General features: G+C 43.8%; 1 protein-coding gene across 3 annotated transcripts in view; it reads left to right on the top strand.

The window, feature by feature from the left end:
* Positions 1–23870: 23870 nt before the first annotated feature.
* Positions 23871–27754, top strand: part of KANK3 (KN motif and ankyrin repeat domains 3) — a 240435-nt gene continuing 236551 nt past the window's right edge. For all 3 annotated transcript variants that reach the window (XR_008597025.1, XM_054979457.1, XM_054979455.1), the window contains exon 1: positions 23871–23976. The gene's annotated coding sequence lies outside the window, so the exon portion shown is untranslated. The remainder of the gene's footprint in view (positions 23977–27754) is intronic.

The following is a 27754-nucleotide window of genomic DNA, read 5'->3' as shown; positions in this document are numbered from 1 at the left end:
CCCCATCTTCATCCAGTCAGGAGCAGGAGCAGAGAAAGTGGCAATGCCCACCCCAGGATCAGGAGCAGAGAAGGTGGCAATACCCACCCCACGCTTTCAATTGGCTGAGATCAGGAGCACAGCAGGTGGCAATGAAAGCCCCCGCCTTCACCTGGCCAGGATCAGGTGTAGAGCAGGTGGTAATGCCTGTCCCTGCCTTCACCCAGCTAGGACCAGGAGCAGAGCAGGTGGCAATGTCCGCCCTTCACCATCACCTGGCCATGATCAATAGCAGAAAAGGTGGCAATGCCCGCCCTTTGCCTTCACCCGGCCAGGATCAGGAGCTGAGCAGGTGGTAATGCCCACCGACCACCTTCACCCAGCAGGGATCAGGAGTGGAGCATGAGGCAATGCCTGCTCCCCGCCTTCACTTGACCAGGATCGAGCATGGAGCAGGTGGATATGCCTGCCCCACCTTTACCCAGCCAGAATCAGAAGCTGAGCAGGTGGCAATATCTGCCCCCTGCCTTCACCTAACCGGGATCAGGAGCAGAGCAGGTGGCAATACCCCCCCGCCTTCACCTGGATGGGATTAGGAGCAGAGGAGGTGGCAAAGCCCCCCCACACCTTCACACAGCTGGCATCGGGCACAGAGGAGGAGGCAATAGCCACCTGCTCCTCCCCTTTCTAGACGCATTGTATTTTTCCCACAACGGGCTTTGTTGCTACTTGGTCAGTGGCAAACACTTTAAGTAAACCTAGCTGATACAAAATTTGTACCTCAAATTATATATGTTATGCATGCAAACATGCTCAAATTATATATGTTTTGCATGCAATCCCTTTCCACATATCTTTAGATATATTCATAAAATTAACTGTTTCAGGAATTAATGTGGGGTTCATCACCACTTTGGATTTCTTTAAAAAAGATTCAACTTTCAATTAATGAAGGAGGATTTGGTTTTCTTGATCTGAGTTTTTATCATCAGGCATACTTGCTAAATTGTACACATTATCGGGATCACTCCTCTCAGTTGAATTATCCATCTTGGGCTATCCTGGAGGCGTCTTCTTTGGAGTCACTTTTTCAATTGAATGCATTAGGGTCTACTTATGTTAAAATAGATTCTGTTCCGCCTGCAATTTCTGCAGTTAGGGAAATGTGGTGTATAATATCATAAGAATGTCAAATTTGACACATTCTCAGTATCAATTTAACCCAGCAAGCAGGGTCAGAGGCAAGAGGAGCAGGAGTGGGCGACTGCGGCTTGCCTTGCCAGCAGCAGGAGCTGACTGCCAGGCAAACAGGCCCTGGCAATCCGGGCCACACTGCAGAAGCCTCTAAGGCTGCCCCATCCTGCTCCACCAATGACTGACATGTTCTGGCCTGTGGGATGCACCTGAGCCAGTTTGGTGTAGTGGTTAAGAGCGCGGGACTCTAATCTGGAGTACCGGGTTTGATTCCCCACTCTGCCACTTGAAGCCAGCTGGGTGTCCTTGGGTGAGTCACGGCTCTCTCAGAGCTCTCTCAGCCCCACACACCTCACAGAGTGATTATTGTTGTGAGGATAATAATAACATACTTTGTAGACAGCTCTGAATGGGTATTCAGTTATCCTGAAGGGTGGTATATAAGTCGAATGTTATTACATTGTTATTATTATGAGCAAGCAACCAGCAGTGGCTGTCAGGGAGGGGCCATTGAGAAGGATCCCAATGCAGCTGCAGGACCAGCACCGTGCCTGGCAGGGCCCAGTCAGCCCCACCCTGTGCAGCCGTGGGGATCGGGCAGCCACTGATGCCTACATGCCTCAGAGGTAGAGCATTTCTAAATTCTCCCATAGGGAGAGGAAGGGCCCAGTACTCATCAGGAGAATGATCCCTGTGCTCACACAAAGCGCACACACACTCCTGGTGCTGACACGATGATATCATTTCTTGTGGAAGTGATGTCATCAAGCCAGCAGCAGGAGTGCTTCAGCCAGAATCAGCCCCAAGCGAAGTGCAGGACCACTCCTGCAGCCGCCATGATGACTTCACTTCTGGAAGTGACATAGCCATGTCTGCTAGGAGCTCACACACTGTGCTTGTGCCTGGGGTACCTGCCAGTGGGAGGCAATCGCAGAGGTGGCTTGGAACCTCCTGTCAGTCACCGGCGACTGGCAGGCAAGCGGGCAAACCACCGGAAGGTTGCCTGCCACTGATGGGCACCTGGAATCCCTACTCAGAGTGGTGCCTGTGGGTCAGAAATTTTCATTCTGGCACAGTTTCCCCACAATGCTCTCTGATGACTGCACTCATGGCTAGCTTCAAGATGAACTCCTCTTGCATTTCCCAACTGAAATTTGGGACTCTCTTGTTTGCATGTGCCCCAGTTCTTACAACGAGGACCACAGCCTGAGATCCTGCATCCCCATAAAATTAGAGGATGCTGTTCATGGCCTGCAGTGTGCCCTGTTCTTTTTCTCTGTGCACAAACCCTTCCCTGCTCTGGCTCCTGAAACATGCTCTGTGTGTGTGTGTGTGTGTTAGTAAACTAACCATTTCCTGCTTTTAAAACAGAAGAATATTTAATCTCACAGTGGGTCTGGTTGTGCTCCTGATAAGAGCAGCAATCACTCACAGTCAGCATCATTTCCTATCTTGAAAGATGGTTCTGGGAAGGAGGTGGAAGTGGACCAAAGACTGGCGCAAATGGCTGCTTTCCAAAAGGCATCACCAAAGCCTTCCCACGGGGCAAAAGAGGAAGAGACGGAGGACCAGGAAATAAAGGAAGGGGCAACTGTCTTAGGATCTTTCCTCAGGATTGTTTTTGTATGAATTAACAAAGGAAGCACATCTTTGTCATAACAATAGCACACAGTTGTTACATTTTCATTGCAGGGATCCAGATGTTTTTCTGCAGGACAAATCTTTTGTATACAAAGCCGTCTTTGGAAGCAAAATGTTTTCTTACTGTGAAAAGGATCTGTCACTCTTTCCCCAGCCAGCACCAAGGCAGCCCCATCCTAAATTTCCAATGGCAGCAGCGCGCTGACACTGCACGTCAGCATCCTTTGGCCATTCGGCAGAGGGGGAACAAATGATGCACACCCCTATGAAAGGCCACGACGACATATTGTGTGCCATATTGTGCGCATGGCATAGTGTGTGCCAAGATCCGCAGCACTATATGCAGCTAAAAGGAAAACAGATTTGTGTCCAGACATGCCTGAGTGGACAGACAAGATGTATGAATAGCTCAAAAAAGGAGCAACCCTCAATGAATGACAACCAAAAAGCAATATAGCAAAGGGAAACAACAATGAAAAGACTTATAACAATATAAAGGTATATTCAAAAAGTGTATTCCAATTAGATTATAAGGTGCAAAGTGCTATACAAATACTTATAAGAACAACCTCATACAAAATATTTCATGTCTTTCCAAATTCTAATACAAAAAGATAGCAAGTACAGTCAAAACAGCAGCGGCTATACTAATAACTGTTCACAGTCTCCTTAATACTCCCTCTACCTGGGACAGTCGTCCTACTCCACCGAGCGCACAGCCCCGGGAGGGACACACACGGAGTGGTGAGGGAGGAAGGGGACACCCGCCCAGCCAGCCAGATCAGCCGAATCAACCCTGGCGATCGATGGGGTGACAGATGTCGCAGCCAGATCGCCCCCACATCCAGTCTCCTTAATATTTCCATAGCAGATGTAGATGTGCATCAGAAGAAAATGAAGAGGCATCAGCACTTCAGCAACAAAGGTAAGTATCCAAAAATAAGAAAAATATACTGAATGTTTTCTTTTTCTTTTCACAGGTGCTGTTGTTGGGGTACAAGAACCCTGCGACTCAACAAGGAGCTACCTAAGACTAGTTTCATAGCTCCTTCCTCAGAGTCACCCGATAATTACCCCTATCAAGAAATAAACCACCATGAGAGTCTCTGGTGGTACATCTCGCACTACAAAATGTCAGCCACTAAGAACAGTTTTCATTATAGCTGCTGCACCTTATAATCTAATGGGAATACACTTTTTGTATATACCTTTATATTGTTATAAGTCTTTTTATTGTTGTTTCTCTCTGCTATATTGCCTTTTAGTTGTCAAGATGTATGAATATTCTTCAATGGCTAAATTAACTTCCTATGTGCACAATAGACCAACATCGGAATTCTGGAAAAATGGAAAGATTTCTTCAATTATTTAGGTTAAAACTAAGATAAATTAAGGTAATTATATTATAGAGATAAAATACAGAAGAGATGACTGATTTAAAATCATTAATATTAAAGTCTAGGTATAAGCAACTAAGGAGAGGGGAAGAGAGTTGTTATATAAATTAGCTGTGTTGTTATATACTTTGAATATATTTCTCTATTAGTCTAAATCTAATTCAGATATGGTGCTTGTATAAGTTTCTATGCACTTTCTATTGTTATTCATATCTTTTCTTTAAAATAAAATCTTTACTTTAAAACATCTACAGCAACTTCAGTTCCACCAGCCAAAGGGCGCCATGATACCGACTCCCCTGTGAATGGCACACATTGGCACAGCCAACTACCAACCACTAATGCAGCCAACGCCCCCTGATGTCACACTGCCTCTGCCCACAAGCTCAGTGCCAGAAGGCAGGGAGAGAAGAGTGGATGGTCCAATAACTCCCAAGGAGGCCAGTGGTACCAAGTGGGAGGAACTCTGGAGTTAACATGCCCTGAGCTTTTTTTCAGTGGGAACACAGTGGAATGGAGTTCCGGCACCTCTCGTGACCAGTCCCGCCCCCCTGATCTCCAGACAGAGAGATTTGTAAGGGGGCCGTTTTGTAAGGGGGCCTGTGTGTTTCTCCCTCATTTTCCTCTTGAGAGTTCCACCACCTCTTTTCCCAGAAAAAAAAACCCTGCCTGGGATGCTCTGCAGATATGTGTTTGAGTCCTGTCTGAAGCTGTTTTCCCAGGCAGGGAGAAAACAGAAATTGGAGTAGCACCGAAAGACCACACAACAGCACAGTCAACAAAGCACTATCCCATCTTCCTATCCCCGCAATTAACTCAATGAGGAAGGAACTATAGATACAATTATCATTTGGGGGAATGTTGGATAGAAAGCCAAGCTTATCTTATGCCCAGTAAGAGCTGAGAAGTAGCAAAACATGAGGCTCAAAACGACACCTCCGGGTGTGGCACCAGCTCCGAAGGAGAAGGTTGCTTGAGAGCTCCATCCCTCCCCGCCCTAATTCCTCATTGTACATCGTCATAACAAAACTAAAAATCAAAATAAGAGAAGAATATGGGCAAACAAGGCATGGGGAAGAAAAAAGGAAAGTTAAATGTCTCAAAAAGACTGCAAGACTTCTTCCAAAACTTGCAGCAGGCAGCAGAGGAAAACTGTGCTGCATTCAAAATGGCGGACGAAGGCAGCAGAGGTTGGAGCAATTTAACGACCCTTGCCGATCCCATGCTTATTGAATTTCTGGCCCATATGGAACAAAAAATAGTGAACAAAATGTCAACTTTTCTTCAACCATTGATAGATCAGCTAACAGAAATAAAATCGGCTTTAGATAAAACAGCACAGATTGCTGGACAATCACTAGCATTAAGCACGCCATTACAGTCTGAACTACCTGGGTTACAACAAGAGAACAAGCAACTACAAGAAAAAAATGTACATATGGAGATAACAGCAAAAAAGTCAAATCTGAAATTTAGAAATTTTGAAGAGCAAGCAACTTTAAATGTTGATCTGCCTTCTTTTCTAGCATCATGGCTAGCACAACACAACTCAAAAAAGGTGCAACCCCTTTGATTACCAAAGCTTACCGAGTGGGAACCCCGAAAAATCCAGACTCTAAGAAGCCTAGAGATATCTTAGCTACAATTCCAGATGGGGAAATACAGAGAAAAATCCTGGAAATAGCAAGGAAGAAAGGCTCAATCCCTTATAAAGGAACACCTATCTCAATACTTACAGACTTTCCATCTTCAGTTTTAAACAAAAGAAGAGAACTTAGATCAATAACTGAAGCATTGAGGAAAGCTCAGATAAAATATAAATGGACCAACTATACGAAACTTCATGTTAAAACACAGGACTTTACTTATCAAGTTACAGACCAGGAATCTGGAAGATTACTTTTGCAAAACCTCAGTATTGAGTTTCCTAAGAACTGCAACAGTACCATACAGAAAAGAAAAGAACCCAATATCTTGCCAACATACAGGGGAAGCAGGATTTCAGTGAGATGCAGCCAGCAAGTCAAGAGCAAATAAAATTTGATGTAACAAAATGTGATGTAACAATGCAAGTTAAATGCAAAATTTAATATCATGTAAATATGTTATGACTGTATAATTTTTAAAAATCATATAGGAGTAGAGGTATTGGGGGGGGAGCAGAGCTCATATAGGGCTCCCATTTATTTTTTTAACAGTTCTTTAAGTTTGGTATATATTTAGATACCAATAGTCTATAGGGTCTATCTCTTAGGCTACAGGGAACTGTTTAGCATAATTTAGACCATAGTTTATTTATCAGTATGTAAAATATTCATTATTTAACCGATCTAGGTATTAATATCATTGGGAAAAGAGGGGGATTAGGGTTAAGGGTAGGAGGGGGGAATGAAGGAAGGGATTATCTTAGTTAATAAGAGTTCTAATAAAAGCTACAAAACAATATTTTTCTTTTAAGAAGGAATAGAGTTAAGAGAGGGAGGGGGAAAGGGAAGGAGGGATTAATTAAGCAGATTAATAAGTGTTTGAATAATGGTTACAAATCATTGTTTTCTTTTCTTTTTTATATATCATTTTTGGTAACCAGTCTACTGAAGATCTGGCACTATGACAATCCTTATTTAATCACCTTTATAAAAGAATCTATTTTTAGATATTATCTTTACCAATATACTGAGTATCATCAATATAGAAATAGAGCCTTATATCAAGTATAATATTATAAAGATTTTTCAATAATAATGTGAGGCCTTTGGATAATGCTTAAGAATAAATTTACTCATTTATTTAACTATTTTTATAGGTAACAAACATTGGAAAGAATAATAATATCATTGTATGCTAACTATCTTTAACATCTGTAATAGAAGACTTATTTGATATCATTGTATAATATCTACCTTTATTATATTTGTAACTGTTTATTAAGCATAATTTAAATAAAAAGTTGTTAAAAAAACAAAACTACACCTCCGCTTTCAGAAGCAGTTCCCTAGCCATTCTCCCAACCAAGTGTGCCCAAGTAAGATACTACATAGGACACATCAGGTTCTCCCCAGCAGCTCCTGTCACGTGGTGCTGAATTGCAAAGACTGCCGTGATGCATAGCAGAAAGGCACAGGGATAGCACACCCAAGGCCCCTAGTTTGATTCCCAAATGAGGCATGCTTTGAGGCAATCCACCTGGGAACACCTGAAATTTTGCTCCTGCAAACATCATCATGAGGGACAAGGATATGCTCATTGGCTGCCCCACCTGTTCATTATTTTGGCTCGCCCACAGGCGGATCATTTCCATGGCTTGTATTCTGCTGCTCCAGTCTGTGATCTGTCCATTCCCACCTGCTCCCCCATAATTTGAGCAGCAATGATAGCATTGACGTGGCAGACTTCATGACCTGGAGTTCCTTTCCCTTCCCCCTTGCAATAGCATACCTGTGTCTCACAATGAGCATTGGGGAGATCCTAGCCTAATATGTCAAAGCCCAATCAAACAGAGACAAAGCTGTAGAGCAATCCACACATTTATTTAACAGCCTCGGAGAAATCGGAACCAGATCAAATAAATGGGGTTGCTGAATTCCTCACTCTAGAGTGTCTCTTGTACCTTCGTAAGGGATGGGTGGACTGTGCTGACCAAAGAGCTCTCTGAATAGCTTATGATGGTGATGGACCTGGGCCGGAATGAGAGCACTGGCAACCCCCACTGCACAGCTGCGAGATCCACACTGTGGTCATGCAGTAGACCTGACAGGTGCTGGGAACGAAGCCCTTCCTGAACTTTTCTCTTGGTTGGATACCTGCCGGCACAGAGATCATAAAGAGAAGCTAGGGCAGTCATGAATAATGTTCTGGGCCGGCAACACTGAGGAAGTGACAGCCAGAAGCCTGCATATGCTCAGGCTGCTATTCTCCAAGTGAGATGCAAACAAAAACAAAAATCCCCCGCAGCGACACAATCATCAACACTGTGACCACACTACACATACCAATTGTGATTCAAAAACAATCTTGATACAAATGGATAATTAAATTCAACCCACAGTTTCCAAAAGTAAAGGTATTTATATCATCATTCTCATGACCTACTGTAAAGTGATGTGCAACAAACTGGAATAATGATAAATACATAATCAAAGTCATACGTATTCAAAAGTTCTAGTCAAAATTGATCAGGGTGATGTACACTCAAAGAATCCATCCTTCACACAAAAGTCCAAAACCAGAAAGTTGAAATAGCCAACAATCAAAAGTTCATTGTATACAGGTAAGTCATAGCCCATAAAGTGTTTGCAGTGCAGAAGAAAACTTCTTTAAAATTTTTCTCTTTAATTTTTCTTTTTACAGAAAACCTTCCAGTACTGCAGATGGCGTTTCCTCAGTTTGCCCAACAGGGGGCTGGCTTGTTTGAAACCTCATTTCAACCTCATGAATGTCCCACACCAGTACAAGGGCAGTCATGAATAATATTCAAAGAATGTATGGTTCCATTCTAAAGTTCAGTATTTTCTGCAAAGTGTATATCTCAAGGACCACCTGGAGGCCTGGAGGCGTCCTGGAATTACCACCAGTCTTCAGACAACAGAGAACAGTTCCCCTGGAGGAAATGGCTGTTTTGGCATAATAATGGTATAATAAGCATCTGAAGGCCCTCCCCTTCTCAAACCACATCCTCCCCAGGCTCCACCCCCAAATTTCCAGGAATTTCCCAAACCGGAGCTGGCCATCCTAGCACGTGGTGCTCTGGCAGAGTCTAAGGTTCTTTGCTCTACCCCAGACATGGTGGGGTGCTCCTGTCAGACGACATCGTAACTGCTGAATCAATATTTACCAATTCAGTGTGAGAAGCAGCCATATAACTAAACCTGCACTGTCTGCCGTCTGCTGGCCTCTGGTCTTGCCTGGCAATGGGCTCTGTGGATGTCTGGCCAAGAGCAATATTGATCGGAGTGAGGCTGCCAATAGTCAGCCCAGATTATTTTAGTTGTTTTTCCTGTGTTCCTTGCCTGAAGGGGAAGTGGTGGGCCTGGCAAAGTATTGCACTGACAACATGGTACTGGAGTGCCAAAATAGCTGCCACCACCCCTTTCAAAACTGTACACAGCAAGCAACAATTGTGGGAGTTGGGATTATTGGGTCAAAAGATAGAATAGTTATAGAGTGGGAGATTTTGTTTGTTTTATTTAAAACATGTTTGTCTTAAAGATGTTTGTTGGAGTTGCAGTTCAAGGCTAGGACACCAGCGACTTTCCCTTGCCTGTGTAGGGTGTATTGTCTTTGCACACCCAGATGGGGCAATTGGGGACTTCCCTTTGGGGGTCTGTGTCCAGGAACTGAGTACTTGGAAGAGTTCTGAGCAGAGCAGCATTAATCAGATGCAACCACAATGTTTGTTCTCCCCCTTGTCTATTTGTGCTTAGTGCCCCTTTGTTACCTGGAATAGTCTCCTTGCAAGTAAATAGAGTGGGGGAATTAGTAAGCAAGGAAGACAGCTATGCGAGAGGCCAGTAACTACGGGATCTTTCTCACCAATAATTTACAGAGTCCTTTCTCAAGGATACACACACACAAATTATTTATTTATTTATTTTATCATATTTATATTCTACCCTCCCTGCAAGCAGGCTCAGGGAGGATAAGAGCATTAAAAACATTTAAAACATTTCATTAAACATCATAAAACATTAAAAGCATTGTATAAAGATATTAAAAATAGCAGCACATTTTTTTTTAGTGGTGATTACAGAAAGTGCAGCAGTGCAATTGAAACATGGCAGCAGCTTCAGAACAGTGGTGGGCAGCTCTCATAGGGAGGGGAGTAGATGTTATATCCTCCAGCCAGTGGAGGCCCAGCCTCAGCCATAAGCCTGGCGGAACAACTCTGTCTTACAGGCCCGGCGGAAAGATAGTAGATCCTGCCGGGCCCTGGTCTCGGTAGACAGAGTGTTCCACCAGGTAGGAGCCAAGACTGAGAAAGCTCTTGCTCTAGTCGAGGCCAGGCGGGCCTCCTTGGAGCCAGGGACTGATAGTAATTTCTTTTCTCCTGATCGGAGGGTCCTCTGGGGAATATCCGGGGAGAGACGGTCCCTCAGATACACTGGCCCCAGTCCACACAGGGCCTTATAGGTCAATACCAAAACCTTGAACCTGATCCAATACTCCACTGGCAACCAATGCAGCTTGCACAATATTGGTGTAATATGCACCCTATTTGGTGCTTTCATAATGATGTGCGCCGTTGCATTTTGCACCAGCTGTAATCTTCAGGTCAGGCACAAGGGTAGGCCCGCGTAGAGCGCATTACAGTAATCCAACCTAGAGATGACCGTTGCCTGGATCACTGTAGTTAAGTCACAGGTAGACAGGTAAGGGACAAGTTGTCTGGTCTGCCACAGATGGAAAAAAGAAGACCTGACAACCGCTGTGACCTGTGCCTCCATTTTCAAGGAGGCATCTAGGATCACCCCCAGGCTCCTAACCCTTGGAACAGGCACAAGCTGTGCCCCATCGAGGGTCGGGAGCTGGAGTCCCGAATCCAGTCCCCCATGGCTCAAGTATAGGACCTCCGTCTTTGTTGGGTTCAGTTTCAGTCGACTCTGTTTCAACCAATCAGTCACGGCTGCAAATGCATGTTCCAGGACATCTGGGGCTGAGCCGGGCCGGCTCAGATACAGCCAGTGTTCTTAATTAAAGGATAATTGTTTTATTCGAGGGGCAAATACATACACACAAGATTGCAAGCAAACACACAAGAGGCCTAGGAAAAGCAGTGGTGAAGGTGGAATAGATTTGAGGGATTGCAAGTTGATAATTATCTATCTGGAGAGCAGAGAAGTCTGTGGAGGGAGAGCTTCAAACGCCAGTGTTCTCAGCCAAAAGAGCAAGAGGCTAGGAGTAAACCTCAGGGGAGCAGCACTTCGGATCCAATAAGTGTGCACAATTTGTTTTTTTTTTTTTGAAAAATTTTTATTGGGTTAGAATCCATTATTTCCACATTTACATTCAATTTTCCCCAATTTTTTCATCTCTAACCCCCTCCCTTTCCCCCCCCTTTTTGTTGACTTCCAACAGCTTTCCAACCCTTTGTCCCCTTTCCCTTACTTTTATTAGCTTCCTCTATCTAAAACAAATATATATTCTCCATTATTCTAAGCAGTACATCCTTAACTATTTTTAACATTATATGCCCAAACTGTAAGCCTTTGTTTCCATCTTAGATAAACAATTTATCCCAATTTTTCAATTTCAGGTATTTCTATATATCATAAACCATATAGATCATACATTCGTTTATATCAAACAATTTGACTTATTCTCTATATATATTACTCATTCTATCTTTTTATAATAGTTCTATATATCTCTCCTCACGTAGTCAATCAATTTGACCCATCTATATCTTCAGACATTCAGTTTGGTACAAAACTTGTCAGAAAAAAAAAGAAAATATTGTTAGTTAATCGCTCCTTATATTTAGTCCTTATAATTAATTATTTTCTCTATGTTCTGTTTGTTAACCTATATATATCTATATATATGTCAATCTATTAATCTGACTGCTTATTAATTCACATTTATCTCTTCTCCCCCCGGTAAAGTCTCCCCCCTCTACTTCAATACTTCAGTAGTTCTCAAACTGCCACAGTTTTCCTCCCACCTCCCATTTCTTCTCCAGGTATTGTTTCAGCTTCTCCCAGTCTGTGTTGAACTGCCCTGAGTCCAGATCTCTCAATTTTCTTGTCATCTTGTCCATTTCAGCCATATACAGCAATTTGTAAGTCCAATCTTCAATAGTTGGCACTTCTTGTACTTTCCATTTTTGCGCATACAAAAGTCTAGCTGCTGCTGTCATATAAAATATCAACGTCCTGTGTTGGGCTGGAATTCCCTCCATTCCCAAGTTCAGTAGCAGGAGTTCTGGGTTCTTATTAATTTGAAATTGTAAAATTTCACTCATTTCTCTTATTATTTCCCCCCAGTACTGCCTGGCTACCTCACACGACCACCACATATGATAGAGGGAGCCCTCATGCTTCTTACATTTCCAGCATTTATTAGAAGTATTCGAATTCCCTAGCGCAATCTTCTTTGGTGTCATGTACCAACGATAGATCATTTTATAAATGTTCTCTTTGATATTAATACATGTCGTTGTCTTCATTGTAGTTTTCCACAAGTATTCCCATGCCTCCATTGTTATTTCTTTATTAAAGTTTATAGCCCATTTCACCATTTGTGTTTTAACTATCTCATCCTCGGTATACCACTTCAACAGTACTTGGTATACCTTGGATATTCTTTTCTTATCTTCTTTAAGAAGGGTCTGCTCTAGTTCCGAATTCTCTATTCGTATACCTCCCTTTACAGAGTCCGAATTATATAAGTCTCTGATCTGTCTATACTGGAACCAATCGTAGTTAGGTGATAGTTCCTCTTGTGTCTTTATTCTAAGTTTGGATGCTTCAGTTTTAGTTATTTCTTTATACGTTAAACATTGTTGTTCATTATCAACAGCTCTCGGGTCTATCACCTCATATGGAACCACCCACAAAGGGGTTCCTTCTTGTAGATAAATTCTGTACTTCTTCCAGATTATGTATAGACTTCTCCGAACAAAGTGATGCAGGAACATCGAGTTGACCTTTACTTTGTCATGCCATAAATATGCGTGCCATCCAAATATTTTTTTATATCCCTCTAGGGCTAATAGTTTCTTGTTCTTTAATGTCATCCATTCTTTCAACCAAACTAGGCAGATTGCATCATGATAAAGTCTCAGATTGGGCAGTTGCATTCCGCCTCTTTCCTTTGCATCTTGTAAAACTTTCACTTTCACTCGAGGCTTCTTGCCTGCCCAAACAAAATCTGATATTTTCCTCTGCCATTTTTCAAATTGTTTGGAGTCTCTGATGATTGGTATTGTCTGTAGCAAAAACATTACTCTTGGTAACACATTCATCTTAACTGCTGCAATCCTGCCCAACCATGACAAATTCAATCTATTCCATTTAATCAAGTCTCTCTCTATCTGAGTCCATAGTTTTTCATAATTGTTTTTGAATAGATCTATGTTCTTTGCAGTTAATTCGACTCCCAAATATTTCACTTTACTTGTTACTTCACAATCCGTTGTTTCCATTAACAATTGTTGTTTCTGCTTAGTCATATTTTTGCATAATATCTTTGACTTCTTTTTGTTAATGAAGAAACCTGCCAAGTCTCCAAACTCCTTGATCTTATCTATCACTCTTGGCATGTTCTCCAATGGGTCCTCTACAATTAACATTATGTCATCCGCAAATGCTCTGACCTTGTATGAATAGTCCTTTATTTTTATTCCACGAATTTCATCATCTTGACGTATTTGTATCATCAGAATCTCCAATACTAAAATGAACAACAATGGAGATAACGGGCAACCTTGTCTTGTTCCTTTACTTATCGTCAATTTCTTGGTCAATTCATCATTCACCACAATTGCTGCAGTCTGGTCTCTATAAATTTCCTTAATTGCTCTGATGAATCTTTCTCCCAATTGTAGCTTTTCCATAGTGGCAAACATAAAGTCCCAGTTTAAATTGTCAAACGCTTTTTCAGCGTCAACAAAGAAGAAACCAACCTCTTTGTCACAACGCTTGTCATAATATTCAATAGCATTGATCACTGTCCTTAAGTTGTCTCTTATTTGTCTGTCTGGCAAAAAGCCTGCTTGTTCCTCCTCTATGACTTCCGAGAGCCACCCCTTCAATCTCTCCGCCAATATCTTCGCAAAAATTTTGTAGTCATTGTTGAGTAGCGATATAGGTCTATAATTTTTCACATTAGTCAGGTCTTGGCCCTCTTTTGGGATCAATGATATATTCGCTTCACTCCAAGTTTCTGGAATCCTTTGATCCCTTAAAACCCCATTCATCACCTCTTTTAGGAATGGTGCCAGTTCATTAGCCATTGTCTTATAGAATTTAGCCGTAAGTCCATCTGGCCCTGGCGCCTTTCCTAGATTTGCAGATTGTATTGCCTTACTTATTTCCTCGTCAGTTACTTCACTATTCAACTTATTTCTCCAAGCTTCCGAGATTTCTGGAAGTTTGGTTTTCTCCAAATATGACGCTATTGATTCTTTGTTTACTTCTTTTTTATTATACAGCTTAGCGTAAAATTTATAAAAGGCTCTACTAATGGTAGCCTGCTCCAAATACGTTTTGTTATCTTCGCAAATTTTATTTATTATCTTCTTTTCCCTTTTCTTCTTCAATTGCCATGCCAGGTACTTCCCAGGTTTATTAGCACCCTCAAACGCTTTTTGATTCAGTCTTTTGAGATTCCACTCCAATTCTTTATTGCTCATTGCTGTTAGCTGTTCTTGAAGTATTTTAATTTCCTGGTATACCTTCTTTTTCCCTGGTCTCTTTTTTAGCTGTATTTCTTTGGCTTTTATTTTCTCCTCAATCTCTTGTCTTTTCTCCTCTTTCTTCTTTCTTGCTCTACCATTTAAGTCCATTAATATGCCCCTTACAACCGCCTTATAAGCATCCCAAACTTTATTGGTTGGTACTTCTTTATTCACGTTGTATTGTATAAAAAACTTTGTCTCTCTTCTCAGTATTTCCATATTCTCTCTTTCCTGTAACAAGTCCTCATTTATTCTCCATGCTTTCCTTTTTCTCTTTTTTCCAAATTTCCACATAATTGGGTTGTGATCTGAGCCTACCATAGGCATTATTTCTACCTCCTTAGTCCATAATGCTAAGTCTTTTGAGGCCCAGATCATATCAATTCTTGATAATGTAGAATGCCTTGCAGAATAAAAGGTAAACTGTCTGCTTTTAGGATATTCTCTCCTCCATACATCTTCAAGAGTCTCTTGTTGAATCAACTCAAAAAAAAGCTTTGGTAATAGTCCTCTTTTCTTTTGTGCCGTTGTAGTCTTTTTGTCTAGTTCCAAGTCTGTCACTCCATTGAAGTCTCCAGCAAGAATTATCTGGTCGTATGCAAGATCGTCTAAATGCTTCCTTAAATCCTCAAAGAAGCTTTCTTTTGCACCGTTAGGTGCATAAAGTCCGACTACCAACACTCTCTTTAAATTCCAAATACATTCCACTGCTACAAATCTAGCTTCCACATCTCTCATAACAAATTTTGGCTGTAGCTCCTCTTTTATGTACAACACCACTCCTCTTTTTTTCTTGTTGGAGGCCGCTACATATTCTTTGCCCAATTTTCCAGATTTTAAATATTTTACATCCTGCTTTCTGATATGGGTCTCTTGCAAACAAACAATATCACATTTTTGTTTTAGTAGCCAGTGAAAAGTATTTTTCCTCTTATTCGGTGAGTTTAGTCCATTTACATTCCAAGATAATACTTTACACTCCATACTCATGATCTTGTTGGTAAGTCTTTTTCATTGTCCTTAATAAATCGCTCCATCTCTCGCTCAGATCTGATGCATTTTTTGGCCCCTCCAAACTCAAAGGACACTCCTTCCGGTAACTCCCATCTGTACCTGATTTTCATGTCCTTCAAAATCTGAATTAGCACTTTATATTTTTTCCGGTCCAGTAACACTGATCTGGGCAGTTCCTTCATTATAATAATCGTCTTGCCATCAATCTCCAATGGATCTTGAAACTGTTTTGTCACAATCCTCTCTTTCATATTTCGTGTTGTAAACTGCACAATCACATCTCTTGGTAGTTTCCTCTGGGTTGCTATTCTCGAATTCACACGGTATGCCACATCTAGGATAGCCACAACTTCCTCCTCCTCCTTCCCCAGGTACTCAGCCAACACCTCAGTCATCTGTTCTTGCGCTGACTTTCCTTCCACTTCTGGCAAGCCACGAAAACGTAGCTGCTTCTCCATATGTTTAGTTTCTGCAACTGACATTCTCCCCTTCACCAATCTCATCTCTGTTTGTTGCGTGTCTGCTAAATTCTCCATCGCGTCTTCTACTGTTTTAACTCTCTGCTGCGTTCCTTGTAATTCATTTCGTATTGTTTCCATACCTTTTTTCACTTCTGACAGCTCCGATTTTACTGTCTGTGTAACCTCTTTAACCTCTTTTATCAGCTCCAATTTCGTGTCCTTAAGTTCTTTAATCATATCTAAAAGTTTTTTGTCCAGGTTTTTATCCAGGTTTTCTATTGCCGATTGCCACTCTTTTTTTGACATCGTGGGGCTTGCTTTAGCTCGCTCCCACGAATCCGCTCTCTTCCTTAACTCCGTGGCGTAAAATTTAACGTTTTTCTATTTTAAATGTCCCGGTCTTCTTATAGAAATTAAGTTTTAAAGAGTCCAAAATGTCGGGCGTCTTTTCTCTATGGTTTCTCTATGATTTTGTAATCCAAGATGGCCTACTTCCTCTTCCGCTGAAGCCGCGACCCTTCCCCTTTCAAAAATGGCGATTCCCTACTTCCTGCCCTCCAGCAAGGGCCGCTTCTCTCCAGCCACTCTATTGTTATTACGCACTTCCTGTCTCCCGTCTTCCCACAGCAGATCTCGCGATGGTGTCTTTTTCTCACAGCTCCAAAGCCACAGGTATTCAAAACAATAGTCCCATTTCTTTAATAACTTCTTTAAACTTAGTCTCTTTTTAAATTCGATTCCTGCCGAGTCTTCCCCTCCTTTTCACTAGTCTGTTGCAGTTTAAAAATCTACTTTTTTTCCTCTCTGTTTTTATCAATCTGTCCCGTCTCAGAAGATAATGATCTTTACCTTCTCTTCACTTTTCTCGGGTTGTAATCGCTGTTTCGATTTTAAGTTCTCCTCTCAGCTTCTTCCCCCAATCGATGCTTGGGTATGTAGGTCTTATGCCAGCCGAATTGGCCCCAAAACTGCCGCAGAGATTATAGCCGACCCGTCGCAAGGTGGGACCTCAAGGATCGGGGGGAGACTCGTTGTGTAAAGCCCCCCCTCGTCCGAGATCTAGCTCACCCTAGGGTCTTGAGCGTTCTTTGCCTGCTCCCCGCCTGAGAGCAGTCGGCCGTGGGCTATTTTCACCCCGCCGGCCGGTTAAAACGGCAGTCCGGTCAGCTCCGCAAGTGGAGCTGCGTTAGACCTCCATGGATCCCAAACAGGAAGTCAAGTGTGCACAATTTGAATGGGGCCAGGGCCCTAACTTGCTGTTGGAACAAAGGCTCCAACGGTCAGTTCCTGGGAGTAACAAAGGGTTTTATTACCTTGACTGGTAGCTGCTGGGGTGTGTGAAAGAGAATGAAAAATTTGTTCCAGTGCTGCACAAAAGGGTAGTTTGTTGATGAAGTCCACCGGAGTTAAGTTGATGAATTTAGTTGGGGAATGTACCTTCCCAGGAACGAATTGTAAATACTTATGAATGCCATTTGATTAGCTTCTCAATCAAGGACAGGAGAGCTCATCACGGAAGGATGGAAAGGAATGTGTTAAGTGGGGATGACTCTGTGAGACCTTTGTTGCACTGGATTCCTTAGGGGCTGGGGAGACTGCAAATCCAATCACCACTGATCACCCCACATTCCTATGTGGCATTCCATTCATGCCTGTTAGTGCCAGGTCTTGCCAGGTAAATCCCCAAGCACTTCACTGCTTCATTTCAGTGTATGAGTGAAAGATACTTTATTGATGAGATATACCAATATAAGATATTCAGACAGTAGCATTGGCAGAAGTGATGCAGGGTGGCAAAGCAAGGTTAATTATCGAGGAACGTTCCTGCCCCTGGGAGAGAAAATCTGTTAGGGTTTTGGCGCGAAGTGTCCAAGATCTTAGAGAGGAGTGGGGAAGGGAAAGGTTGAGCTCATCCCCGTCCTTTAGGGAGAGTGATACGGCCCCGCCTGGAACTTTAAGGCCACGCTATCAAGCCAGCCGGGAAAGAGCAACCAGACACCTGCACAATAAGGAACTAGTAGCCAAGCAAGCAAACATGTTCCCCTTGCATATTCTCAGAGGCAAACATGACAGATCTACAACAAGACCAACATGTCAGATATACTGGGGCGCATCTGACAGTTAGCTGGCAGTCCTCTGGCTGGAATACAAGCTGCCATTTTAAATCCAGAGGCCTGGTGCCATTTAATATCACACACTACCATGTTGTAATGGCTATTAAAGATGGCAGAGGCCGGGCCGACTGCTTACACCTTCTGGAGTTCTACGTGAGCTTCCTGTGCAGATCCCATCACCAAACTGTGAGGCTGATTTAAATGATAGTAGTTTAGTCAATGCGGGTTTCTTTGTACGATTTAGGTGATTGTGTTTAGGTTTTATGCATGATTTAGAAGATTGCAGGTCATTATAGTCGTGGATGATTGAAGAGGTATGATTTATTTATTTATGTCATTAATAGTCTGCCTTTCTCACTGAGACTCAAGGCAGGTTACACAGTGTGAGATCAGTACAGTCAATATCAAGAAAATTTCCACCAACCATGCCATAGGGTAAATAGATACAAGCTCACAAAGACATAGCATTAGCAGGAACTCAATACAACATAATGGTGAAGTCTATGGTTCCTAACGCATTAGCAGAGCATCTGAGACCTCCTCCCTACAATACAGCCATCCCATCTGAGTAAAAAGCCTTTTTGAATAATTCAGTTTTGCATTATTTGCGGAAAGCCAGGAGAGTCGGGGCTTTCCTGACCTCCTCTGATGGGTCATTCCACAGAACAGGGGCCACCACAGAGAAAGCCCACGTACAGGCTGCTGTTGATTTCACCCTAAAGGAGACCCTGTTTGGAAGAGCGAAGCTGCCATGTACAAGTGTAATTCATGTTTTGTGTTGTGTGGTTTTTATTGACTGAAATGGAAATTTGGGGGGAGGGGGGTTGTGAGGCTGTGTCATCTCAATATGTATTGCATGGGCCAGAATAATATAATCCCATGTTGTTTGCCCAATCATCTGAGTGATGGGTGTCCAGGCTGAAGTTTATTTGGTGCTGGGTTGGGGGCTGTTCTTGGATGTGGACATAGCATCCTAAACTGCCCTGGTTTGGAGGAGGCACGGAGGGAAGCGTGGGGAGACACCTCTTTTCTCCCCTTGTGTGGTCTTCTACATGCATAGCTCTAGTCATTCTCATGAATCCTCTGGTGTTAAGGCTTAGGGTGGGGCTGCTATTGTAGCAGTGTGTGAAATGTATCCACAACGGCTCTGGCAGGTACCAGTTGGACAGCGCCTGTGAAGTCAAGAGTCTCCTCTCTCTTTTTTAAAAAAAGAATAAATCTAGGAACTGTCTACAAGAGGGAGGGGGGAAGGAGGCAGAGTATTCAGAACACAGCATCTAGCTATGTAATGGGAAGGAGTGGAGGTGGTCCCCCCTCCGTTAGGGCTGGTTTGGAGTAAACGGGTAAAGTCAGGTTTGGAAAGAAAAGGCCTTGAGATGGCCTCAGAGATGGATGAATGCATGAAGGCTGGAGGGGACTGAGTAATCATTGTGTGGGGACATGATGGACGAAATTATCTGCAGGTCCAACCACATCTGTTACTAAATCCATTTTACAGGTCAATTAGAAAACACAGTCAAACACTAAATCCATTTGCGTGTCAAGCATCAAACACCGTCAAACAACAAATGTCGTTGCACATCCGCAATCAAACACAGTCAAATACTGAAATATCAGAACTAAACATCAAATACTGACGCTCCACGTCAAACGCCGATCTCACATATCCAGGAAGCATTTGGCAAATGTCACAGTACGCACCAAACATCCAGTGAACACATATTTAAAAAATCACCACAGAGACATTTTTGGAAGCACATTGCTTAGAGCGGATGAAAGTTCCACAGGAACTTGTCCAGATGTTCCATGCAAGGCAGCCCAGCTGTGCTACGGAACAAAGAGGGAGTCAAATGGAGGGCTTGGGGACAGGAAGGTGAACGGTGACGGCCCTGCGGATCTTGGGTAGCACAAACAGGGCTGAATAGTGGGATTGTCTGCCACAAATTGTACCCCTTTCTGCAGCCATATGTGCAAGAATGGGCCTTTGATAATGTGTGGGGCACTGGACTTTAGAGGTCTCAAAAAGGAACGCTCCCTGTTCTGCCATTCCCAGATGCGGTGGACTCTTCTGGCACAGTTCCCTGGCTGCGGAAGAGAAAGGCTGTTCTTTGTTGCAAACCACAGAACTGTTTCCCTCTCCGTCTGAAATGTCAAAGGGACTTTCTGGTGGGAAAAATGAGATAATCACCCCCACACACACACACAAACCTCCAAGAGGCTAAGAGCCTTTCCTAGCATCTGACGAAGAGAACTGTGATTCTCGAAAGCTTATGCTACAGTAAAGTTGGTTAGTCATAAAGGTGCTACTGGACTCTTCTGTTTTGCTACTACAGACTAACACGGCTAACTCCTCTGGATCTATTTCCTAGCATTGGAGCAACTGCAGTTGATTTGCAGGAGGGGGCAGAGGTGTGCTGTTGGATCTGAAATGGAACTGATGAAGCAGCTGGAATACAAGCGCTGACACACTGCCTACTGAAAGGGCCTGTTGGACCAGCATAGGTCGGATATCCTATGGAAGGTCGCTAGCAGGGCATGATCTTGCTAAACCCCGATCATTTTTTAAAAGTTAAAATATTTCACCCCACCCACATCCCCAAGGGCTCCAAACAGCACTGCCTGCTAGTAAAAGGTAGATTTTCTCTGCACATGGAGGTTCCATTTATCCAGCATGGCTAAGAGCTGCTAACTGAGACCCTTTCTTCATGCCTTCACAATCCATTTATGCCACTGATGTGCAGGCTGTCTTTTCCCATCATGGAGCTCTATAACATACATGAAGTGTGTGTGTTGGGGGTTGGAATTCCTGGGCAGCCTCCCCTCAAGGCACTGGTCAGAATCAGAGACTCTAGTCTCTTCATGAGACGCCTTGGCGCATGTTTGTCAAGTGTTGGGAGATGCAATGTTAGCTGAGAAGGGTAGTTTTAAAAGACAGATCTGGCAGAGATCGCTCCTCAGAGAGCTTGTTAATTTCATCTTCGCCTCCCAGAAGGCTTTGTCAGTTTCACGTCTCCAGTCTAAAACTGTGTGGGATCGCAACCAGAGGGCAGCAAGGAATGGAAATAGGCTGGAGCTGCCTTCCAGAGCCAGGCTTGGACCTGGGGAGGTTATAATGGGCTGAAGTTTCCCATCTGGCATTTCACAGCCCCTTCACAGCTGCGATGTATAGCAAAGCCTTTGCCCTGCCGCTGGCTCTGTCTTTTTAAACCACCCTTCCAGCCTGCCATTGCATCTTCCAACACGTGTTCTTCACGTGTCAGATGTCTCAGAGCCAAGCTACAAGTGACGCCTGACACAGGTTGGACACTTGTCAGCTTCCCTCAAGTTTGATGGCAAATGTAGACATCCTGGTCTTGCAGCTGTAATGGAGAGCCAAGCTATAAAACCAGGACGCCCACATATCCCATCAAAACTTGAGGTAAGCTGACAAGTGTCCAACCTGTGTAAAGTGTCACTTGTAGCTTGGCTCTCATTTAGAGAGAAACTCAGCCCTGCTTTTCTCCAGCAAGACGGCCATATCTTGTACCTTCACACCAGATCCCGCCCCCCTCTCCTCCTCTATATCTGACCAGTTTCTTCTTGCCCTCCATGCATCTGACGAAGAGAACTGTGATTCTCAAAAGCTTATGCTACAATAAAATTGGTTAGTCTTAAAGGTGCTACTGGACTCTTTTTGATTTTCCCAGATACTAGGACTCCTACAATGCAATCCTAAAAAGAGTTACTCCATTCTAAACCCATTGATTAGGATCACACTGTTTGTGTTGGAATTGCTTTAAACTCTTTTAAATCGACCATTTTAGGGATACTTCCCCACCACCACCTGATTTTTTTAAAAAAAAACTTTTATAGAAACATCAGTCAATCTATTTTTAATACATAGCAAAACGAGGAGATGTCTTTACAATCTGCCATGGTTACCAGAAGAAAATGAAAAAAATACAATCCAGAGACACATCACTATCAAATATAAAACCAATATGAGTTTTGTAAAAGTCGACATCCAGTGGAAAGTAGTTCAAGTTTGTTCGGCGGCCTGTGTGAAGGAGTAGCTCTTCTTTGGCTTGCCAGAAACTTCTGGCATCTAACTCCATAATTGGCTGCTTGAAGCTCCAATATTTTGAAAGAGTGTGAATAATTTAATCTTCTCATGATATTATGAGCTTCCAGTGTGCCCCCACCTATGTCTGAAACTCCTCAGCTGCTGAGCTTCTGTTTATAAACATGTCCCTTTGGTTGTCTTTATTATGGAAGCTCTTTCAGATGGAGAGCTGAAATTTTAAAACTTCATTTATACCCCGCCTTTCTTGCCAGTGAAAACTCAAGGCATCTTATATATCACTTTCTTCTCCTCCATTTCATATTTACCACAACCCTGTGAGGTAGGTTAGGCTGAGAGTGTGTGACTGGCCCAAGGTCACCCAGTGAGCTTCCATGGCAGAACAGGGATTCACACCTGGGTCTCCCAGAGAGTAGTCCATCACTCTAACCACTAGACTCTACTGCACAGAATGTTTCAATGCTGGACTACTCAAAGCACTCAGATGCTCCCTTTACTCACAACTATAATCATTCTAAATATTTTGAGAAAGGGAATTCCATTCTTCTTTCAGGTGGGTAATTGGGTCAGACTGTAGTAGAAGAGCAAGATTTGAGCCTGGTAGCACTTTATAATCCACATCATGGTATTCCCTGTTACTGTGTATGGAAGTGAGAGTTGGACACTGAAGAAAGCTGACAGGAAGAAAATGGATTCATTTGAAATGTGGTGCTGGAGGAGAGTTTTGTGGATACCATGGATGGCCAAAAAGACAAATAAGTGGGTTCTACATCAAATCAAGCCTGAATTCCCCCTAGAAGCTAAAATGACAAAACTTAAGGCTATCGTACTTTGGTTACATCATGAGAAGACAAGATTCTCTGGAAAAGTCAATAATGCTAGGAAAAGTGGAAGGCAGCAGGAAAAGAGGATGACCTATAACGAGAGGGCTTGACTCCATGAAAGAAGCCACATCCTCCAGTTTGCAGGATCTGAGCAAGGCTGTTAATAGGACATTTTGGAGTTCATTCATTCATAGGGTCGCCTTAAGTAGGAAGCATCTTGATGGCACAGAACACACACAGCACTTTAAAGACCAGCCAAGGGAGATTGACTATCTGAAGCTCAGACCCCGGAAATCTTGTTGGTCTTTAAGGTAATAATGGACCCAAATCTTGTTCTTCCCTTCTTGTGTCGCTGTACAGGCGGGGTAGGGTGGCCAGCTCCGGGTTGGGAAAATCCTGAAGATTTGGAGCCTAGCGAGGGCGGGGGTTGAGGAGGGGAGAGACTTCAACAGCGAATAATGCCACAAAGTCCCCCCTCCAAAGCAGCCATTTTCTCCAGGAGAACTGATCTCTGCAGTCTGAAGATGAGTTGTAATCCCAGGAGATCTCCAGGCCACGCCAGCAATCCTAAAGCACTCTGCATATGCTCAGATGCTTTCCAGAGATGGGAAAGAAAAACTCTTTGCAGGAGCTCAGGAGCTCTGTTTTTTTTCTTCTTCTTCTTCTAGGTGTGGGACACCCCCAAGCCGGAGGAGGACTCCTTGAAAGCGGATTCGGGCCGGGAGAGAGGGGGGAGGAGTCAAACACCCCCCTTCTGCGGAGCTCCTCCCTGCCATTGTTAATTGGCCAGATGTTCGCAGAGCGCGCTCGCTTCGGTGTTTGCAAGGGGCGCGGCGGAGTGAATCCGGAGCCAAGCGGAGGCGGCGATGCGGTGGTCCAAGGGGAGTTTGGAGCCGAAGGTAGGTTGCGGGGACTGGGAGGAAGAAGGACTTAAGACGCGCCTTTCGAGCCGCATTTTTGCAATTCCAAGGGAGGGGGGACGAACCTCACATATGGTCCCGGGGCTCCAGGTTCGCTTTAAGGTTCCCAACCGCTGCACGAGTAACTTGAGTGCAACCCCCCCCCCCCCCGTTGAACTCAGGGGCTTACTTCGGCGTAAACGCCGCATGGATCACGCTCCGCAACTCCGAGTCTCTGCTTACTCAGCGGGAGTGACCTGTGAGTAAGCAAGCATAGCACCCAGATGGAAGCCTCGGCGCCTTTCTGTGGGGGGAAGCCCGCCCTGAATTTGCTCGGGGACATTGAGTCGTTGTGGAGGATTGGGTCCCCAGCACTGCCAGTGCAATCTTCAACGAGTCTGCTGGAAATGCTACTCAACGGGGCTTGCTTCCAGGAAAGTGTCTTTGGATGGCACCGCGAGTTGCTTCACTTCTTTTCGGGGAACTTCCACCCCACCAAACACAGCTTCAGGACTAGGGTGTTGTCTCCCCTATCCCCTCCGCCTTTTACTTTTCCCCTTGCGGTTGCCAGCTTTTTGAGTCGCAGTGCCTTTGAGCACAGGCGCGAGTAGGCAATGGTGTTGAGTGCCATTCCACCCAAAGATCCAGAGGAGTTAGCCACGTTAGACTGTAGTTGCAAAATAGTAAAGAGTCCAATAGCATCTTTAAGACTAACTTCATCGTAGCGCAAGCTTTCGAGAACCATAGCACTCTTCGTCAAATGCATGGAGGGTATGAAGAAACTGGCCAGATATATATATCCACCCCTCTTCGCCCGTCCCCTCACCAACTCTATATATCTCTGGCCAGTTTCTTCATACCCTCCATGCATCTGATGAAGAGAGCTGTGGTTCTCGAAAGCTTATGCTACCATAAAGTTGGTTAGTCTTAAAGGTGCTACTGGGCTCTTTACTGTTCCACCAAAAAGCTTCCATAGCTAACTCAGGGTAAAGGCACCAGAGCCAACCAGGCGGAATGTCCCTCCCACTCCCTGGGCTGTTGGCAATCCAACTTTGCAGTTGATGCTTCTGAGTGAAGGGGTGGGGGGTCCAAAGCATGGGAACGAACCCAGAGCGGGTCCAGCAGCACCTTAAAGACCAACTAGATTTCCAAAGTATGAGCTTTTGAGAGTTGGTCTTTAAAGCGCTGCAGCTCGACCGCTGTCAGGAGCAAGCAGGAGCATGAACATCACTCCCATCCTGCAGTCACTCCCTTGGCTGCCTATCAGTTACCATGCTCAGTTCAAGGTATTGGCTATCACATACAAAGTTCTTGATGGCCTTACCTACAGGATCTCCTCCCTCCCTATATTCCTCCACGGCAGCTTCGCTCATCTGAATAGGGGCTCCTGCAGGTACCAGCCTGCACATGGGCAAAATCAACAGTGGCCCATACACGTGGGTCCCTGCCCTGTGGAACGGCCTGCCTGAGGAGGTCAGGAAAGCCCCCACTCTCCTAGCTTTCCACAAACGATGCAAAACTGAATTATTCAAAAAGGCTTTTTTGCTCAGATAGGAGGGCTGTATTGTGGGGAGGGGGTCTCAGATGCTTTGCTAATGAGTTAAGGACCATAGGCGTCACCACTATGTTGCCTTACCTCTATTGCTTTAAGTATGTGCCCCTTTGTGCTACCTGTGCTTCAAGTATGACCCTATTGGGTAGCTTTATGTTGTCTAACATCAGTCCCAGAATTGCTTATGTTCTGTTTCAGCATTTCTTCAACTCTATTGGATTCTTACTAATGCTAATTTCCTTTGAAACTTGTATTTATTTACCCCTTGTATTTATTCACCCCTATGGTATTGTTTATGGAAATGTCCTTGATACTGACTGTACTAATCTTGTACTATGTAATCCGCCTTGAGTCTCAGTGAGAAAGGTGGGCTATAAATTGCATAAATAAGTATTGGACCCAGATCTTACTCTTCCACTGCAGACCAACACGGCTACCCACCTGAAACGGTTATTCCAAAATAAGGGATATGGATCATTAGGATGCAAGCTTACCGCTGGATGTGGGGGTCGGTCTATAGTGAAATTAACACTTTTGGGGCATGGATTTGCTCAAAGCAGGAAGATCGGGGTTCAGGCACCTTTTTTCAAAATGCAAAGCAGAGGGCGATAAGAGGCTAACAGTGTGCTTAGGAGCAGGTTTGCTCTTGAGTTTTAGGCAACCACCTAAAATGCAGAAAGTTAGCAAGTAAGTTTTTTTAGCTCAGAGATAAAAGGATGGGAGGGGGGAGCTTTGCCTGCCTAAATATTTTGCAGAGTGCTGTTAAGAGAACCAGTGGTCGGTCTGGAAGACAGTAGGTTCCCCTAGAAAAGAGTGCATTGACACTAATGAGAATGCCTCTGAGCATGCGCAGAGGGCATGTGCCTTGCCACAGAGTGTATGCCGACCAACCCTTTGCATCTGGGGCTAAGAGGCAGGGTTGCCATCCCAGAGGCAGACAGGACCACCCAGCATTTTTTTCTTTCCCTGCTGTCATGGAGATAAGAGGATCACACCAAGAAGTCTTGTCTAGTCTCTTCTGTTTCCTGCAGTAACTAGCCTTTGGGGCTCTCACAAGCAGGGTGTGACATCCCGTGTTGTTCCCCTCTGCTATTCTTTTACATTCAGAGGTAGATTCCCTCGGAATATGGATGGTCCGCTTAGCCACGTTGGCTGATAGCTGTTGATAGACTTCCCCCTGGAATGCATTTGTCTAAACTTCTTTTAGAACCATCTAAGCCCGTGGCCATCACAATATCATGTGGCAGGGAGTTCCATAAGTTGGCCAAAGTCCTAATTCTCTTGCTCATCAGTTTTGTTGGGTGATCTGGTTTTAGCTTTATGAGAAAAGGGGGAAATTCTCATTCCTTGTACTCTGTATCATTTTATAAATCTCTCTCAGGTCTCCTTTCCCTTCATTGTTTCCTTTTTCCTAAATTGAGATGCCCCAAATGCCTAAGGCTTTCCTTGGATGGGAGGTGCTCCAATCTCTGGGCAGTTAGGTTTCTGATAGACATCTCCTTATCCATAAACTTGTCTAACGGTGCAGTCCTAAGCAGAGTTACTGCAGTCTAAGCCCATTGAAATCAGTGAGTTTAGAGTGGAGTAACTCAGCTTACGATTGCACTGTATATCATCTAATGCTGTGGCCATCACATTTTGCGGCTGTGAATTCCACAGGGCAACTGGATGAAAATCAGTTGGGGACAGGATTGTTGTAGAAGTAAATGATCTTGTTGAGTGAATCTTCTATAACAATATCCTGTGTTTTCTTCCTCCTGGACCATTTTGCCTTCAATAGCCATTGAAAGGCTGAGAGAGAGGAAAAAGTAATATTGTGTTTGGGGGACCATGGCTTCCTCCCTGCAAGTGCCACATAGAATCTGCATAGGTGTGTGACAGTGTTTTCCCTTTGCTTCCTTGGTGTCTTTGACATCAGCTATCATTACTCAGAAGTCAGAACCCAATCCTTGCATGCCTAGAAACCAACACGCTTTTCATAACAGGCATTTTGCTGACAGACCGCAGGAATTCTCTACAGGTGATAGAACAAAGAGAGAAGGTAAGGAGAGGCCAGCCAGATATCCTGAAGGGATGAGTCCAAGGTGCCAAAGAAAAATTGGAAGCAAAGCTCTTAAGATAGGGTTAGAATGTTGTCACACAGAAAAGATTGTGGTGGCAAAACCAACCCATCTTTACTATGATTTCTTTTTTTTAAAGAAAATCTTGCATTTGTATTGCTTGTGA

Source organism: Eublepharis macularius, chromosome 5 (assembly GCF_028583425.1).
Source record: "Eublepharis macularius isolate TG4126 chromosome 5, MPM_Emac_v1.0, whole genome shotgun sequence".
NCBI lineage: Eukaryota > Metazoa > Chordata > Lepidosauria > Squamata > Eublepharidae > Eublepharis > Eublepharis macularius.
Note: the sequence above shows the minus strand (reverse complement) of the source record. Positions and strands in the feature narration are given on the sequence as shown.